Source organism: Ochotona princeps, chromosome 9 (assembly GCF_030435755.1).
Source record: "Ochotona princeps isolate mOchPri1 chromosome 9, mOchPri1.hap1, whole genome shotgun sequence".
NCBI lineage: Eukaryota > Metazoa > Chordata > Mammalia > Lagomorpha > Ochotonidae > Ochotona > Ochotona princeps.
The window spans coordinates 52,259,042-52,277,006 of NC_080840.1; the positions used below are offsets into that span (position 1 = coordinate 52,259,042).

Sequence of the window (17,965 nt, forward strand, 5' to 3'; positions counted from 1 at the left end):
GGAAGTAGGTGCAGGAGAAAATTGGGCGGTTTCCCTATGTAACGATCAACTCAATCTCCAAAGTTAAAGTATCCACATATCACACCTGTGAGAGGTACTGGAAATGTTCCTAAAGGACTAGAGTTGACGCAAGCTTTCTTCACACAGAGTTTATTATCAAACTTGTTTGATATGGTGATACTTTTAAAGGCCAGGGAGTAATTAGAGTCCTAAAGTCCTCCAATAAAGAAATATTTCAGGAAGGAAACAGATACAGAGTGTTATGACTGTCAGAAGCTTTCAGTGTTCATTTTTATGCAGAGTACTTAAACCTTAATGACATGCTAATTGATTTTTCCTGATGCATATCTTGGAAATAATGAATAAAACAGATGTCACAGACAAAAATTAACTTCTGCATTTACGTGTCTGTGCCAAAAATTACATAATAAATAATAATATTTATTTCTCCCCAATATGAACTCAATATTTAATTTCATACTAATCAATATTTGATACAACTAAATATCAACATTACCAAATAATTCAAACTTATGCACGGAGTTTGTTTAATGGGAATCAATGTATGTTCAACCACTATAAACAACTTCAACAGGTTTTACTTGTTTCTCCAGTGGACTTTTTTTTTTAAACAAAGTCATCTCTTTTTCACTTTTTCCTGGCATTAACTGGGGACAATCTTGCCACAATTCTACTTTACAAAACTACAAGGAAGGAACATTCAATCCAATGTTCCTATGAAACATAATTACCCACTTTTCTTCCTTTACAACATGTACTCCAGAGACTGAATGACAAGCCAAGAAGCACATAATACGCTGCCTGTCATCAACAGCAAGTGCATGCCTTTGAATTATTTCACAATAACGTTCATGCAAAATATCCTGTATTTGCTTTTTTGACTCTTTTATGAACATGATAGCACACAGCAAACATATAAGTAGAAATTCATGGGATCAGTGAACTCAGCGGGGGCAAACATCAGTGCTGCCAACGACAACATGCACAGACTTCCTCCTCTGTCTGTGCTTCTCCACACGATCACCCTGGCAGGCCCAGGGTCCCTAGGCAAGGACCACGCAGAGACGTGCTCGTCCATCTAAGGAAGCAGCAGTCATCCTTCAAGACTCTTCCCCAAGGATACTGACTGAAGGCATTATTTCTTGAGTTTTCAAATGATCCCATCCTTGGAGTCTGTAACGCTGTGTGGCTTGCCTCCCTAGAATGTAGCAGGAATTGGTGTGAATAGGAAAGCTCACACCATCTTAGTCTTGAGAACATCCTCTCTCACTCAGTCTTACTACACTCTGTATTTGGGGATCTCATTTCTTCTTTGTAGCACTCCTATAAAGCCTACATCATGTTTTCTGCTTCACAGATGAAGAAACTGGGCCAAGATTTGAAGTCAGGATTTAACTCCAAAAGTGGCGGCATTGGGCCCAGCACGGTAGCCTAGTGGCTAAATTTTACACCTTGCACACGCTGGAATCCCATATGGGTGCTGATTCGTGTCCGGGTGGCCTACCTTCCCATCTAACTCCATGCTAGTGGCCTGGGAAAGCAATCGAGGATGGCCCAAACCTTGGGACTCTGAACCTGCGTGGGAGACCTGGAAGAAGCTCCGGGCTCCTGGTTTTGGATCGGCTCAGCTCCGGCCATTGCAGCCGCTTGGGGAGTGAATCAATAGGTGGAAGATCTTCCTCTCTGTCTCTCCTCCTCTCTTTATATCTGACTTTCCAATAAAAATAAAACAAATCTTTTTTTAAAAGTGGTGGCATTAAAATGCTGTTTTGTGGGGGTCAAAGCCAGCATCTTTGGTGCCAGCATCCCATATGGACACAGCTCAAGTCTATACTACTCTAATTGTAATCTAATTCCCTGATTATTTTGGGAAAGCAGTGGAGGATGTCTCCAGGCCTTGGGTATCTGGACCCCTGTAGGAAACCTAGAAGGTTCCTGGCTTTGGATAGACCTAGCTCTGACCATTGTGGCCATTTGGGAGTGAACAAACGGATGGAAAATCTCTGTGTCTCTTTATTCTATAACTCCGTCTTTCAAATAAAAAGAAACAAATCTTTTTTAAAATGCTCCTTTAAGGGCCAGCATTACGGTATAACTGGTTAAGCTAAAGCTTGTGAAGTTGGCATCCCGTACTGGAGTACCACCTTAAGTCCCAACTGCTCCACTTTTTTTTTTTTTTTAAGATTTACTTATTTTTATTGGAAAGGCAGATACACATAGAGGAGGGGAGACAGTGAGGAAGACCTGATCTGATCTGATCTGATCCGAAAGCAGGAGCCTGGAGCCTCTTTTGGGTTTCCCACACAGTTGCAGGGTCCTAAAGCTTTAGGCTGTCCTCAACTGCTTTCCCAGGCCACAAGCAGGGAGCCTAACAGGAAGTGGAGTAGTCAGGATACAAACCGGTGCCCATATGGGACTCTGGCACATGCATTTGAGGGCTTTAGCCACTAGGCTACCACACCAGGCCCCGGCTGCTCCACTTCTGATCCAGCTTTCTGCTGACGTGCTTGGGAAGGCAGCAAATGATGGTCCAACTACAATGACTCCTGCCATCCACATGAGCGACCTGGGTGGAATTCCTGGCTCTTGGCCTCAGCCTGGCCCAGACCTGGTTGTTGTAACTGTCTGAGAAAAGAAGCAGAGAACGGGAAGCACTTTTTCTCTCTCTTACTGCTTTTCAATAAAATAAATAAAAACAAATCTTTAGACATTAAAAAAGCCGACAAAAATCTAATGGTTGGCATTTGGATATTTGATACTTGTCTCCTTGCTCATCTGGGGAGTTCCTTCTGGCAGATACCATTTGTAACCACCTCCCCAGTGCTTTGAATCTCATCACAGGGTCTTACATAGGAAGAAATTAATTAGCATAACATTTCCTGTATTCCAAGGAGCAACCCCTTTCTCCACACTAAGTTTCCCTAAGATCAGAACATATGTGCAATTTATATCTTGTTTTGCATGGGGGTCTTTTCTTCTCCTACAATATTATGATGTGTAGCTCCCCAAGTGTCTCCTAACTGATCAAATCTAAAATCGATACGTGGGCAAGAGTGGTGCCTGGTAAGGGCTGCTTTCTTTTTTCCTACATTGCGCTGTGTAGCTGCAATTTTCAGAGGGATCAAATCCTGTGCAAAGCAGAATGGTGAAAAGGGCCTGAGCTAGTTCCCTCTAGGCTTTTAATAAAGTGCTCATCTAGTCCTGAGTGACTTGTCACTTGCTCAAAGAACCCATCTCTCTTTTTAAAAAAAGACTTATTTATTTATTTTTATAGGAAAGGCAGATTTACAGAAAGAAGGTGAAACAGTCAGAGACATCATCTATCCATTGGTTCACTCTCCAAATGGTTGCTGCAGCTGGAGCCGAGCCAATCCAAAGCCAGGAGCCAGGAGCTTCTTCTAGGTCTCCCAGATGGGTGCAGTGTTCCATAGTTTGAGGCCATCCTCTACTGCTTTCCCAGGCCATGAGCATGGAGTTGGATGGGAAGTGGAGTAGCCAGGACACGAACCAGTGCCCATATGGGATGCCATTTCTACCAGGTGGAGGATTAGCCTATTATGCCACCATATCAGCTCCAGGGACCCACCTCTTAATACTACCTTAACAGGAATTAACAGCCAACACATAAGTGAGAAATAATTGGAGTGATCTGAGCAATGGGGGTGAAAACAAGAAAAGGAAGAGAGAGAGAGAGAGAGAGAGAGAGAGAGAGAGAGAGAGAGAGAGAGAGAGAGATTTCTGCCATGGATTTCAGAATCAGAATGTATTCCGAGAAGGAGACTTAGTGGCAAAGTTGGACCAGTATCAGTTCCTAATTTTGGGGTTGCAGATCTTCACAGCATGTTTTAGGTTTGAGTTCAAATATTTTCCAGAGGCAGGTGTTTGGAATAGTGTTTAAGATACCATTTGGGATGCCCATATCCTACACTGAAATGCCTGGTTTGAGAGTTCTGGCTCCACATCGATTTTTGCTTTCTTCTAATGTGTATCTGTTAATTGCTGCAGGAGTTGAGTCTCTGTCACTCAACATGGGACCTACATTGTTCTGGGCTCCTGGCTTCAGCCTGGCTCAATCCTGACTGTTGAGGACATTTGGAAATGAAATCAATCTCTTTTACTCTCTTTCTGCCTTTCAAACAAATAAAATGGTAATTAAAGTATTGTCAAAGGAGCAGGGAGTCATGGCCAAACAGAATCACACAAAGGTATTACAAAACCAAGTATAATTTTTTAAATAAGTTCTTTACTGTTAGTGTTCCTGGTCCTATGTAGAACTTCTTGTTCTTCAGAGAAGAGTCAATAGTATGCTGCCATTAGCATCATAGGAATCACCCTGTAGGTGCTAAACCAAGATGTCTCCTACATTTTATTTATGACACAGAAAAAAAAATGTTTCTAAGGACACAGGTGCTATATTTCTTGGACCCATGATCACTTATTATTTTAACCTTTGAAAGTCAATAATTTCAATTTTTTATTGGCCCAGAAGTGTTTTATTGAAGCTTGGCTGACATTTTCTTTTAGTAATGTCATTAGCACTGTTTAAAAATGAATTCAGTTGAGGCGTATAATACCACCTTTGTTTTGAAAATATATTAAGACTGTGAGCACATGAGGTGGGTCACATGAGACCAAACAGTATCTTTCTGATTTTACAGTCTTGCTTATACTTCTATTAAACAGAAGTAATTTCTCCAGGGGAAAAAATGGGGCCTGAATTAAGATGCACCTTCTCCGAATTGTGTTGAACTCTCGTGCCATCTTTTAAATGGAGATTCCAGTGTCAGAGTCACTAAGACGTCATTAAAATTTGTAGCACAATGTTCATATCCTTTACCTATTTTGCGGGATTAGCTCTGGCAATGGTTGCTATGCTGACGTAGGTGTTTAATGGGTCAAACTAGTGAGAGTATCTAAAAAGTCAGACATCAATGGTATTCATTCATTGAGATTTTCACATTTTGAAAGGTACAAAGAAAATGGAAATAGTTCTGTTTAATTTTGTAAGATCCAGAATAGACAGATACCCAGCATTTTATGGAAAAAGTAAAGCCATTTGTAGGGTTCCCTGTTAGTGTGCCTGGAAAAGCAGCAAAGCGTGGTACAAGTAATTGAGCCCCTGTCACCCATGTGAGAGACCTGGATGGAGTTCCAGGTTCCTGGCTTCAGCTTGGCTTAGCCCTGGCCACTGCAGCCATCTGGGGAGTGAAGCAACAGCTGGAAGATCTTACTTTCTCTCTATAACTCTGCCTTTGAGCTAAATAAATGAATCCGTTAAAAGGGGGGGGGGCATTTTTAAATGAAGATTCATTTGTTTTAAGGAAAGAGAGAGGGAGATATACAGAGGTCAATCTTCCATCGCTGATTCACTCCCTAAATGGCCACAATGGCCAGAACTAGGCCAGTTCAAAAACAGAAACCAAGAGCTTCTTCCAGGGCTCCCACATGGGTACAGGGGCCCAAAGTCATGGGCCATCTTCCGCTGCTTTCCAGGCACTTCAGCAGGCAGCTAGATGAGAAGTGGAGCAGCCAGTATTCACACCTGTTGAGGATGTCACTACATGGGATGCCACTATTGTACGTGGTGGATTTTACTTGCTATGCCACAACACTTCCTCCCTCTTCTTTAATATTTAAAAAAATATTTTTAAAAAATAAGAACAAAATTTCTTGATACATAAATTCTTTCCTGGTAAACACTAACGGCTCCAAATTATATTTCCTGCACATTTGGAAGTGTCTATAGATTCTATCTAGTCTTGAGCCAGGTGCAGTAGCTGTCAAATCAACAACCTAAGAACTTGTTAAGAAAGTCAGGTTGTGGGCCTCTTCCAGAACCAGAAACTTAAGGGATGGGGCTGACAATCTGTGCTTACCATGTCTCCCACCTCTACCCTCACCACTCTTAGGCTCTGCTCTGAAGTTTGTACACCTTTGGAGTGTGTGTGTAAGAGTCCCTTAAAAGGCTCATGTGTGTGATAACCTAGCAGATGAAATCCTCGAGTAGAACGTGCCAGGATCCCATAAGGACACCGGTTCTAATCCCGGTGGCCCTGCTTCCCATCCAGCTCCCGATGCTTGTGGCCTGAGAAGGGAGTCAAAGATGGCCCAAACTCTTGGGACCTTGCATCCATGTGGGAGACCAGGAAGAGCTCCTGGCTCCTGACTTCAGATTAGCTCAGCTCCAACTACTGTGGTCACTTGGGGAGTGAATCATCAGACAGAGGATCTTTCTCTCTGTCTCTCCTCCTCTCTGTGCACCTGACTTAGCAATAAAAATAAATAAATCTTTTTTTTTTTTTATAAAAGGCTTATGTCGTAAAATCTAGGGAGCTGAGTAGGTATCTGCATTTGCCAACACATACACACAGTCTTCAAAAAAGTTGGTGGAAAACATGAATTACATAAGTAAAAAAAAAAAAAACCACAATTATGCATGAGTTTTGTTAAAAATATTGCAGTGAAATAGATTTATCTTTTAATTCCACAAACTTTTTGAAGTACCTGTGTGTGTTCCTTAGTATCCATGGAACATGGTTTCTAGACCCACCTTAGACATGGAAGTCCACAGTTGCTTAAGCTCCTAACATAATGTATAGCATCCACCTGTAACCGATATAGACCCACAGACATTGAATCAGAAAGATGTGTAACACCTAATAGAGTGTAAACCCTTTGCCAATAGTTGTTACACAGTAGTGTGCAAGGAATAATGACAAGAAAAAACATAGGCAAAGAGGATTTAAATTTATCATTTAGACTTACTTGAAAGACAGAGTTACAGTGACATTTGAGTGTTAACAAAATTAATATTTTTCTGTTATAAGCAAAGCAACCTTTAAAGTAAATTTTGCAGATTCCTGACTGAGTGCTCAAGAAATGCCTAAATGCAGCTGTGATTTGGGATCAGACACCTACTTCATTCCTTTGTTACTGAAGCTGTTATAGATTGACCGTGGAAAAAGAGATTTGTAACATGTAAAAGTGAAGTTTGTGCTGGAAATAAAGGGTATCATTAATGGTTCGATGAAATCTGTCCTGTTATCTATGGAACCATTAATAATATCATTTTGTTTTTATATTTACTTTTATCAAATTAATTACTCAAGGTAATTAACAATGAATCTCTTATGTATTGAGAAAGTATCTTGTAATACTGCTATTTCCATAAACTATGTGAATTAATTTAAAGAAAAATGTTGTCAATATTATGACCAGCCTGAAAAACTTGGGCTGAGCCTATTATTTTCATGTGGTCAGTATGATCTATTTTATCAGTTTTCAGTCACTGAGCTTCTAGTTTGTTGTATGCTGTAAACAAAGGTTTAGAGAACCTCTGCTAGGGCCAGTGAATAGCAGGTTAAGCCACCACGTACATCGCCGGCATTCCACATCAGAGTGCCAGTTCAAGCTTTAGCTGCTCTGTCTCCCACTCGGCTTCCTGGTGAGGCACCTGAGAAGACACTGGATAATGGTCCAAGTACTTGACTCCCTGCCACCTGTGTGTGAGACCGGAGTTCCTGGCTCCTGGCTTCAACATGGCCCAGCCCTGGCTGTTGTGGGCATTTGGGAAATGAACCAGCAGATGAAAGATCTGACTGTCCCCCTCTGTCACCCTGCCTTTCAAATACATACATACATACATACATGTTACATGTTACATGAATCCTTATAAAGAATCTTTTCTATCTAAATATTGTTCCTGCCCATAACAGTTCCCTTAGGATAATTCATAGATGTGGAATTGTTAAGTAGAAAAGTAATAATTGTATTATTTCAGAGTTTGACATTAGTGTTCATTAATCATTTCTTTAAATTTTTATGAAGACATTTAGGAGGTAAGTAAAGCAGTATTTATGGCCCATGAGCATAATTTCTTCATTACTTTAAGGACTGCTTCGCACAGCTGCCTTCAAGTGTGTTCTGTGACCAAATAACCATTCTTTCCACCCTGGAGAAGTCCTGTGGCAGGGAAAATGCTGACTTGGAAGATCTAGTGTGGAGTTCATGTTAACCTTTCCACTTCATTAGCTTCTGGATCTTGTGCAAGTTGCAACTTCTTAAACTATAATTTTCTCATCTATAAAATTGCACTAAAAATAATGCCCTGTTTGCCTCATCAAGACGTGAGGATGAAATGAAAGGCTGTTTGTGAAAGCAACTTGTAAATGCCAAAGCAGGATATAAATGTTCTTCGTTGGTATTGGCTCTTGCCCTCCTAAGAGCTTCTGAAAGCTCCTATCTCTGATCCCACAGAGACAGGTTGTCTCTTGCAACATGGATCATTTTTTCAATAGCATAAGGGATAAGGTCTAGAAAAGTGAAGGCTGCAAAAGATAAAAGAGCTTCATTCTAGTGAGAAACTCCTTTTCTGGAGAGTCCTTCCTGCCCCCTCCTCTGCAAATACTGCAGCACAACAGGGTGCTGAAGTCAACATGAATTCCAGGCTCTGTGAGTCATGGAGCTTATCATCCAATCTCAGGGAAAACGGTGGTCACTCAAAAGGTACAGCACTTGTCATCTAGAATCAGTATGATGGCTCAGAGTTCTTGAGACTGGATTAGCACCAGAACCAGCCTTTCTCAGCACCTACTGGTTCTCAGAAAAATTAATATCATCATGGAGACTGCTATCCTACCCACCCCTCCAGGAATGCACGTAATCCAAATGGTCTCTCGTGAATGGATTTAGGTACATGTCGACTGATGAGCTGCCTACCAGAAAACCTTGATATTGACAAGACGCAGATGGAATAGTATGCAAATGCAGTGTGGTAAGAAGTGAGGGCTGGCATTAGGGTCCTGGGCTCTGGAGGCAGCTCTGTTCCCTCACCCTGGGGAGCCTTGGCATCCTCATTTGTAAAATTAAGGGAGCTGGTGAGGACCCCATCTCTCGGGGATCCCCAGGGTCTCTCCCCATAAGAAGGCCTCATAATTCCGTGGGTTCCATTATGACCTGCCCTGGTATTCACTCTTGCTCCCTCCAGGGTGGGGGTGGGGGAGCCTAGCTGAACATTGGGGGAGGCATAAGCATTCTGTGACATCACAATGTCCAGCCCAGGCTTGATTTAACTCCTCAGCAAGACCAGTGCCAGGAAGGTCAGTCATAGACCGGAGCGGTGGAGCACTTCCCGAAGGAGCTCGGTGGCATCAGCCAGCCATGATGAAGGCTCAGGTAGGTGACACTCGCCAGGCTCAGAACAGAGCTTGCTGGTGTCTACAGGCAAAGAAGAACAGCCCCACAGGTGAGGAGGAACAGATATGTCAGGGTAAAGGGCTGAAATGGGGCAGAAGAGAGGCCAAAGGTGGCGCCAGAAGAGACAGACCAAAGGCTTTCAAGAAGCTGGACCATGAGATCATTTCCGGGGCTCTTAGTTCCCTGTCCGTCTCTTCTCAATCACTGGGAAAATGCAGAAGGTGCAGGGCCCTCCAAGGCTGAATGCAAAACTGCTGCAGCCTTCCACAAGTGGTGCCTGAAGATATTCTTCTCCCTGGATGTCTTTCTTTCTAACAGTTCCTCCCCCAGCCTAACAAGGGAAGAGTAAACGAAATAAAACTAAGCCAACTGCAAAGCAAATTTTAGCAGAAGATAGTACAACAAACACAAACAACAGTAACAAAAAGAGGAGAGGTAAAACCATATTCTGGGTTAGCAATGGAAACAGTCTCTAAAGTCCAGTTGGGAAACTTCAAGGCTTACAAGGCAAAAGGCCACTCTCTGAAGAGCGAGGGAAGGGCCTTAGGGTTGTGAAGTGAAGCCAGAGAGCTCAGCTGGAGCCAGCTGCAGCTCCTCCCCCGCTGAGTTCCACGCCAGAGAAGCCCTCGCTGGGGATGTGGACAGTCTGTTTTCTTTACCTTGCCTTGGGGTTTTGGCTTCTAAAGTATTTGTTTCTTCCTGGAGTCCTGGGGCCCTGAGAGGCTCCGGGTGATGGCAAATAGCTGTTATGTTTAGCAGCAGGGCGGAGAACAGGGTGCGTGCCAGGCCCTGACTCATCCCTGCTTGGAGTCCCTTGGGTCTGAACACATGGTGACCCCAAAGTTCAGAGCACAGAACGGTTGAGGCAGCCACGACCAGTTAGCCTGCACAGTCACACAGCTCAGGGCTCTGCTCCCAAGGTGGACAGCACTGTGAGGTTCTGACAGGTAGACCACTTACTCACAGGGAGCCCCCCTGGCCATGGAGCAGCCAAGGGAGGGGACGCAGCTTGAATGCTCTTTGGCCTTCATCACACAACATTTTTTCATTGTATCAGTGAGACCAAGACGTACCAGTAAGACCGAGACGCTCACACTCTGTAAAAGTAGTACTAATCCAAAGTATGCAAGCATTAAAAATCCAGATGAAACAAAATGTACTTGCACGTTAACTTTATAGCACACGTTGAACTTCCACCTAGAAAAGTCACTATCATTTTCACTATTAGACTATGATCCAACCTCTTAAGACTTTGAGAATTAGAATCTCATTGGCCATTTTCAGACTTCATTCATTTTATAGTCATTGAAAAGCAAGTTTAGGCTTAACCTAAAATAATATCAGCCAAACCCAGAATGTAGGAAGTCATTTCTACTTGCATTTATTGACTATAATGTCCTCTGACTGACAGCTGTGTTAGTCACACGTCCCAGAATTTTAGACTTGGAGGAGAATAAAGAGGTCATTCACCCTAACAACTGCATTTCCAGAAGCCAGCATAAAGAGATTAGGTATCTTGGCTGAGGGTGTCCAGCCAGTTAGTGCTGGGCTTAAAACTTGAGTCCTCTGGCCCTCAGCCTGGTGACGGATCTCCCCAACACACTCCGCCCCTGACTCATGTTAAATGAATGCATTTGCTAATATTTGAACTAGCTCTGTTAATTGCCAGGTTAGAATATTCTAAAAGAAGTCTCATTACCTTGCTGTGATTATTGGTTGATTCAGGCAGCTCTCTGTGGACCACACTGTTTGCCACAGCGCCCCTCTTCTGTGGTTCTAAACAAAACAAGCTTTGGTCCACATGGAACTGGGGTGTCCAAGCTTCATATAACACAGTGAAGTGGTATGAGAGCAAGTCTGTGGAAATTCACATGCTGCTGTATCTTGAAGCTTCATTAAAAATCCACTAAAATCACTGTACAGTTTACAAGAGCCTTTTCTAACTTATCCCAGAAACTGATACTTTATTTGGAACTATCTTGAATATTTAAGAGCCTGTTTATACGCATCCAGGTTTTTTTTTTTTTTTTTTTTTTAGATTTGTCATTTTACTTAAAAGTCAGAGTTACAGAGAGATAGAGAGAGAGAGAGACTGAGGGATCTTCCATCTGCTGGTTCACTCCTCAAATGTTGAAGGGGGCTTAACTGAAGTAGGGAGCCAGGGGTTTCTTCCAAATTTCCCATGTGGGTGTAGTAGATCATCATCCTGCTTTCTAGGCCATTAGCAGGGAGTTTGGATCAGAAATGGAGCAACTGGGACACAAAACAGCACATATTTGAGATGTCAGTACTTCAGATGGAGGATTAGTTTGAAATGTCACTTCACTGGCCCCTAGGACTTGTTTTACATAGAGCTAGATATGTTTTGCATCACTAATGAACTTGCAGTTTTGAGCCTATGAATTCCCTGGACACAAGTATGCACTTTTCCTAATCTAATCAATTGTAAATGTATTAAGATTGGCCCAAAGGTCCAAATTTTAAGAGAAAATTAAATGAAGAGAAAAATTGAAATACATGTAGTTCCAATTTTTCAGTTATAGCTCTACCATTAGCCATGGAAAGGTCTGATGAAAATTTTCTAGGTCATTAGACTATTATTAGTCAACTTGAGAGTATTTCCTGAAAAAATCTGTATGTTTTCTGGTTTTCCAGGCAGGTTATCTTTTTTAATAAAACAGAATTATAAAAATAACTTCCGACGAAATGGAACATTCTATCATGGCATAATATTTAAACAGGGCTGTGGTCACATCTTTCAGCTTCCATACTAATTTTTAAAGTTATGTAATTGAGTGATTTTGCACATACTACAGCACAAAACAGCAGGAGAAGGCCAACTATGCAAAGGGAAGAAATAAAAAGAGCTTTAGTTCTAGATTCTTCATTGTGATTTTGAAGTCTTTATCTGGTAAATTGAAACACACAGGTATGTCAAGCAAACTTCTGAAATGTTTGCCCTCAAATTATCAGAGGGGTTGAGGCATGACAAGTCTTATTTAGGAGGCTTGGAAGAAAAAAAATAAATAAAAGAAAGTACAAGAAAGTTCTCTCTCTCCAGAAATCCTGAAATGCCAGAATAATATCTCTTGCTGCCACCACCTGACTTGCCTTGGCCTCTGGCCACCTCAGGACCTCTGATATGCAGGACACACCCCTTCCCCTAGCCCCACCCACATGCCCACTCTCCTAAGAATTGTGCAACAGGGCCTTTGTAATTCGAACCTGTGAAGTCTGCAGAGGAATGTGACCCAGGGCCGCCAAGGAGAGGAGAACTGCTGTTCTCCTCTGTGTGCCTCTCCTGTGGGAACCTGGGAGGGGAAAGGTCTGCTCTAACACAGATGAAAGATTGGTGGCAGAACTGTGTAGCAAGAGCAGCGCTGCCTGCCCTTGTCTGTCACCCCTAGGAGCCAGCTTCATGTTGCCCCTAGTAGGACCTCACCTGTGTTTCAGCCTCTCCTAGACCCAACTGTGACCTCTAGGACAAGATTCCACTGCCCATCCTCTGGACCTGGCTTGGTGGTGGTGGTGGGGGGGGAGGGGTACTTAAAAAGTGTTGATGGCACAGCGGTAGCTGGTGGCTGCAGAACAACCATGAATGCTGAAGTCAGATCATGTGATATCCATCAACTCACAACACAGAACCGTATTTGTGATCCCCTTTGCAGACACCCTCTCCATCAGGACAAGTGCCCTATCCGGCCACTATGCCCTTGCTGTGGTTCCACTTCTTCTGCCTGAGAGATAAGGTCAGGAGTTGAGTCCTTCTTTTATGTCCTCCAAATATCAGCATGGCTGGGCAAAAGGAACTCTGCCTAATTCAATAATTACACAATAGATCCGTGTATGAAAGCCTCACATGGCACCATGAATATGTACAATTGCTATTTGCCAATTAAAGTTAAGAAGATTAAATACAGGTGAAATATGTATCTCCAATCTAGCAATAGAATGCTTTATACTTATTACTGAGTGTAATGAACAATGGAAGACCACAGTAGTGTTTTATTTCACACCAATATTATTGTGAGCTATAGAGGTCATCCCAGAAAAATGATCTCCTTAATCAGGTGGGAAAATCACTCATCTGTGATTGGACAACATCAAAATGAAATGTTTGACATAAATTGAGCTCATTAGAAGTTAAGGATTTAGCTAGGAAAATAACTTGTACACCTGCAAAGAGTTCAAAGCAAAGAGGGAATTCTGTAACTGTGAGAAAAATGCGCACCTTGTGGACCCCACAGAGCCCCAGGGGATGGAGCTAGAAGGATGCCAAGTTGCTTGGAGTGTTTGGGTTGCTCACAGCAGTGGCTTTGAATGTGGGGGGAATTTTGAAGGAAGGGAAACTGAGTATGACTGACTGACTTACACAAGCTGGGGAGAATAACAATCTTTTAGAAAAAAAATTGGCCCTGATGCAACACGTCTTCTCCCACTCACCAACTTTATGTCCATTCTGTGCTTTCACAACTCATTCTTTGTATACAAAGCAAACAATTCATGACACTTCAGTGGAACATGGGGAACAGGAGTCATGGAAACACACAGGAACCAGGAAAGATGAGCTGGACTCTGGCAGGTGGCGGCTGTCACCAGGGCTGTGTCTGGATTTAACTCTGCACTCCGGCTTCCTGCACTCACACCCTGAGGTCAGCATATGCCACATCTAATTCATTTGCTTCCCCTAAATCTGCTGTCCCCTGGCGATTCCCATCTCAGCCAGTGACCTCTCCACATTCCCAGTCTATCTCTTTCCACTGCAGTCAGTCACCAGGCTGAGGGACTATGCCTCTACATCTCCTGCTAATCCACCTCTTACTCATTATTCCCTAAGATCATTCATCTCCCCAACCTCACTGCTCTGCAGTGATTACAGACTTCTGTTGCCAAGTTTAAAAGCCACTTTTGCTTTTCACGTTTTCAAAATGAGGATTGGATTCCCTTATTTTGCTTTTGGGACTCTTTATCTACTCTGGTTTCATACAGCTATGCCTCTTTCGTGGGCAACCCATTCATCTGCCATCCCCATTCCTTCTGCCCTGAATGGATCCATCTGCTTTCCATCAACCAGCTTGCTCAGTATGTTCTTGCTTCTATGGTCTTACCTATGCACCTATGCAAGTTCTTAGCTTTTCGGATGGTGAAATGTCTCATTTGCCCTCCTCCAGGGGTTACTAATTTGTTCCATTTGCCTTCCATCTCCATTATTTATGATGTCTTCATCACAACTTATAAGTTAAAACACACTATGTTGAAGGAGTAAGTTAGGTGGGGTTAGAAGAAAGGATAAAGGGTTAAACATTGAGTCTGGGTAGACAGAAGGAATTGGTAAGAAATGGCACTGGAGAAGCAGGCAGATGCCATACCTAGGTGGCTTCTTAAAATATTGGATAAGTAGCTTAAGATCAGTGGGAAGGTTTGATAATTTTAACTATAGAGAAGTCATAGGATAATATTTGCATTTTAAAAGAATACAGTGCATGGACAACAGATGGAAATCGAGAAAGACTGAAGACAGGACTCTCAGGAGATTGGTAGGGCAAACCAAAGAGATGATGAACTTGGGCTGGGATGTACACTGTGGGAAGACAGGAGGGTCATGGCTTTGAGATATTTTCAAAGGGGGAGCTCTCCCTGTGAAACCAAGATTTAGTGAGTCCATCCTCTTCTCCCCCTGGAATCAGCCATGATCACAGCATCAGTTTTACTTGCTAGATCTGTGATCCTTGAGCAAGAGGACAATCAATTTTTTCCTCTGGATTTGTGAGATGCACTTTCCAAACTCCTACATTTCTGGAGCCACACTAAAACATGTTACAAATTTTAAAAAGATCATAACCCCATTGCCAGTTATGGTGATGCTAATTATTTCAAGTCAGAAGTAAACTTCGTAAATGGCAGGGCATTTTCTTCCCACTCTGAGATGGAACATCCAATGAGGCTGATCAGAGTCCATTGGTCCTCAGCTACTTTGCATTTTAGAAGATATTTCCTATTGACATGGGGCCTGGATCATACTCATTAGTCACAATCTCCAGGACACCTAGGTATTCAATAACCCTCGGTGGATAAGTAACTGTGCCTGTCAGTTTTGGTCTTAATAGCCTGCCTCCTCTGCCTTTAGTGTATATTGTTTTTCTTTTCAAGGATTTATTTATTTTTATTGTAAAGTCAGATAAAACAGAGGAGGAGAGACAGAGGGGAAGATCTTCCATCCATTGGTTCACTCCCCAGGTGGCTGCAATGGCCTGAGCTGTGTCCATCTGAAGCCAGGAACAAGTAGATTCTTCTGGGTCTTTCACGCAGGTGCAAAGTCCCAAGGCTTTGGGCCATCCTCCACTGCTTTTCCAGGCCACAAGCAAGGAAATGGATGGAAAGTGGGGCTACCTGGATTAGAACTGATGCCCACATGGTATCCCAGCACATGCAAGGCAAGTACTTTAACAGTACTGGGCACTCCTTTAGTGTATATTGTAATGGACTCTCTTCCTCCCCAACTTGGGTTTCTGTTGAAAATCCTTGTTATGAGATGAGTCATTCTCAGAGGCTTTGTGATGATCCTTGCTGGGTGGCTCTTTGTTATCCAAAGTCATCACCAGAAAGCACCATCCCAGGCCAATCCATTTCCTACACATTGCTTTCTCTTTCAAAATCAAGAATTAACAAGTGCTACCTGGAGCACGATGTGTTTCACTCCTTCCTAGAAATGTAAAGGAACAAAACTCTTGATTTCTTTGGAATGTGTCTTCTTGTGAATTGTTTTAAGACATCCTCAAGTTGCAGGAAGTAGCTCATCTGTAGATTGATCCAACAAGACGGTATTGCTCTGTCCAGTAAAACTGCTATTACTGCCCCTCCAGTCTCTACTAAGTGGATGCCCTGTTTCCAGTGCGGGAGGTCTCCTACTTGCTTTTCAACTTGCCCTGTTGTGGCAACATTTTTGTTGACCAACTTCTTGGGGTTGCTCGTAGTCCTGTTCCTTTGTGCCTGAAACTTCCTCTTCATGGCCTCCCCATGGGTCTACGCTTGTCAGAACCCTTTGCCACCCCCACAAGCTGAAAAAAGGCAACTGTTGAGTAATTTCTTCACTCTCTTCAGCAAAGAGCTTTGCAGTCCAATGATTTCATCATAGCTAAGGAATGGCAAAATCATAGCACAAATAATGTAACTCTTCACTTTCAGAGAACTAAACAAATAGAAGATAATCACCAACATAAGAATACTTTTCCTAGAGTTGAAGGTGATAATATCACCACAACTGATACAGACGTTCACATGCCTTGCTATAAATGTTGGTTTTAGAAGATCAAATATATCTGAATGACACCACAGGAATAACATCATTTCAATCAGCTTTATGTGTAGCTCTTCAGAGAATCGAACCAATAAGGATATGTTTCTATAACAAGGAAATGATGATGGAGATTGACAAGTCCCAGGGTCTACGGTCACCAAGTCTGAGACCCAGGAATGGCTTTTAGTTCTAGTTGAAAACAACCCAAGGCTACAAGCCAGGAAGAAATTCCCTCCTGGGAAGATTCTGTCTTTGTGTTCTCTGCAGGCCTTGAACAGACTGGATGAGAGCCACTCAGAAGGGCAGCCTACTCAGATTGCTGATTCAGATGTTAAACACAAAAGAAACAGCCTCATAGATAAACCCAAGTGACTGGACCAATGATCTGGGCACTCTGCAGCCAGGCTAGTTTACATCAACATGAACCATTACGCCTATGGCATCAACAGGATTAGGAATGATCTCATTTAATCACCACACAGACCCCTCTAGGGAAAGTAGTCAGTTCCAGGTGCTCAACTGCTGTTTCTTCAACAACTGTTTGTATATTGTAGATGTGAGAAACTGAAGTTCAGCGAGTTGAAGGACTTTATCTAAGGAGTACAGCTAGTAAGTGTACCAGCCAAGATTTCAACTTAGGTATGAATGCCTCAGCTGTGTTCCTGTAACTAGTATGGTCACAGCCTTCTATGCTGGGTTCCCCACAAATTCTGTCTACTCCCTCGATTTCACTTCCCCTAGGATGGGAGCAAGTTGAAGGCCTTCATGTTTTTTAAACACTCAGGGGGCAGGGAAGGCTGATTCTTGTCTTCCCATGTCCGAACAGGTGGACGTGAGTGCTCCCTGAAGGCCCTGGAAAAGCCCTGCTTCCTCTGGCTCTTGAGGCATTGTACACATCAGCAGTGGCTGCGCCCACTGAGGGAAATCTACATCCCTGTGCTTTGCATGATGCTGTGGTTTAATGTTGGTAGCAACTGTGTGTGCTGCTTACCATTGCACTCTCCCCCGGGGAAGGGGGATGATAACAGGGTCTCCATGGGCTGGCCCTGTTTCGAGACTGTCCTTAGCACCACCAAGGTGTCCTAGGTGGCCTTAAATGTCCCTGTAAGTCAGTCCAATTTGGTTTCTCCCTTCCTCAACATGCTTTAAAACCAGCTGGAAATGTGCAGGTGGCAATACTTTCACAGGCGTGTGCTGTCTGCCAATTCACCCATGGACAGGTCTGACCTGCCCCCTTATTTGACTTCTTGATGCCTGCCTGACATGTAGCTCCCCCTCAATTTCCATTTCCACAAGCACCTGACACAAGGCGTACCCAGTGGCCAACTTTCCTAGGGAACCTCTAAATAACTTTTGTAAAGGGGACTCCTCTGTTCCCTGCTCCTTCAGCAGTCTCTTATTCCCATCAATTAGGACCACATGGTCCTTGCAGTGCTGCCAAGTTTTAGTCTC

At 43.0% G+C, this 17,965-nt stretch overlaps 1 protein-coding gene across 8 annotated transcripts in view; it reads left to right on the forward strand.

Moving 5' to 3' along the window:
* The first annotated feature begins 9,044 nt into the window (after positions 1-9,044).
* The window catches only part of DNAJC5B (DnaJ heat shock protein family (Hsp40) member C5 beta), a 65,215-nt gene continuing 56,294 nt past the window's right edge, over positions 9,045-17,965 (forward strand). For 3 of the 8 annotated variants that reach the window (XR_009246082.1, XR_009246083.1, XM_058668683.1), the window contains exon 1: positions 9,046-9,195. The gene's annotated coding sequence lies outside the window, so the exon portion shown is untranslated. Of the gene's footprint in view, positions 9,196-17,965 lie in introns of all 8 variants that reach the window. The other 5 variants (XR_009246086.1, XR_009246087.1, XR_009246089.1 and 2 more) reach the window with 3 other exon arrangements.